This window comes from Orcinus orca, chromosome 1 (genome assembly GCF_937001465.1).
Source record: "Orcinus orca chromosome 1, mOrcOrc1.1, whole genome shotgun sequence".
In the NCBI taxonomy this organism is placed as follows: domain Eukaryota; kingdom Metazoa; phylum Chordata; class Mammalia; order Artiodactyla; family Delphinidae; genus Orcinus; species Orcinus orca.
This window is the reverse complement of record NC_064559.1, coordinates 19,848,527-19,850,264: the sequence shown is the minus strand read 5'-3', so window position 1 is coordinate 19,850,264 and position 1,738 is coordinate 19,848,527. Positions and strand designations below refer to the sequence as shown.

General features: G+C 30.7%; 1 non-coding gene across 1 annotated transcript; it reads right to left on the bottom strand.

The window, feature by feature from the left end:
• Window positions 1-821: 821 nt before the first annotated feature.
• LOC117198044 (U6 spliceosomal RNA) lies at window positions 822-927 on the bottom strand. Its single transcript, XR_004478970.1, has one exon. It is a non-coding gene; the product is annotated as a U6 spliceosomal RNA (small nuclear RNA).
• Window positions 928-1,738: the final 811 nt, after the last annotated feature.

Below are 1,738 nucleotides of genomic sequence, written 5' to 3'. Positions count from 1 at the left end.
ATTGGGAAAATAAACTTGTGCTGTTTCAAGCTGCTAAGTTAATGGTAATACCATTACACAGCAAAAATGAGATCCAGAATATTTCCACAATGTGAACAAAATAGTTTTCAAATATTTTTGTGTAAAAAATTTTAAGCAAATACAAAAGTCAAAACAACTGTATAGCAAACACTGATATAAATAAGACAGCAATGCTCTCATCAGTGCTTATGAATAACCAAAATTATGGAGCAGAACATTACAGGCATACCTCGTTTTATTGCACTTTGCTTTACTGTGCTTCACAGATATTGCAGTTTACAAATTGAAGGTTTGTGGCAACCCTGTGTTGATTCAGTCTATCGGTGCCATTTACCCAACAGTATTTACTCACTGTCTCTGGGTCACATTTGGTAATTCTCTCAATATTTCACCCTTTCATTATTATTCTATTTGTTATGGTGATCTGTGATTAGTGATCTTTGATGTACTATGAGGAACCGCTGAAGGCTCAGATGGTTAGCATTTTTTTAGCAATAAATGTTTTTTAATTAAGGTACGTACATTGGTTTTTTAGATATAATGCTATTGCATACAACAGACAACAGCATAGTGTAAACATAACTTTTATATGCACTGGGAACCAAAAAATATATATGACTGACTTTATTGCAATATTCACTTTATTACAATGGTCTGGAACTAAGCCCACAATATCTTTGAGGTATGCCTCTGTACTATAAGAAGCAAAAAAAATTAGGCAACAGAGCTAACTGAAATATGTACTTATAATTTTTAAATAATCCAGTATTTTCTAACACATCTTATCCAATTTTAATTTCCATGAAGTTTTTTCCTTAAAAGGATAGACTATTATTCTTGCACAAGGCCATGCTAATCTTCTCGGCATTGTTCCAATTTTAGTATATGTGCTGCTGAAGCAAGCACAAGGATAAGATATTATTAGTCAATGATTGAAAAATTAACAAAAAATATTCTTAATATTTATGGGTTATATTTGACAAATACCTTAGTAGAAAAAATTAGAATTCTCTGAAAAAATTAAAATTCAATTTTTTTTTCTTGAGGAAAAAATTACAACATGGATTTTATTTTGTATTTGAAGGACAGAAGCAAATTAATTACATTTACAGTTGGATGGATGCCAAAGTTGTTTTTATGAATAATTAACATTGGGAATGCTGATGATATATTGAATACCTTATTGTCATAAATGCTTTAAGAATATAAAACAGTTACAGTCATCATGTCCTTCTGATCTCTCTTCCTATATCTAATCCTTTCATTTCTTTAAGAAATCTTTTTTTTTTTCAGGGCAAACAGCATGATAAAGGACACATTGCTTTGCTTTTAATAGTGTTGTAATTTTCATATATAAATGTTATAAATTTCTTACTTTAGTGTATTTACTTATGTGTATCATTTACCTTGAGTTTTGTAAAATTCATCTTCTAAATGCTGTTGCATTGCAAAATTAGGTGCTGAGTGGAAAACAGATATAACAAAACTTGGTGGGGAACTTCAAATAATGGTGGAATGGTACTTTAATGATTAACAGATCCTGAAAATGTCTGTTTGACTACATGGTTAAACTTGTAAAGAAGTTGTATATATAAGGGATTTATCAAGTGGAGCTCAAATACTGGGTTGGCCAAAAAGGTCGTTCGGGTTTTTCAAAGATGTTATGGAAAAACCCGAACGAGCTTTTTGGCCAATCCAATATGAGAAAAATTGCCAT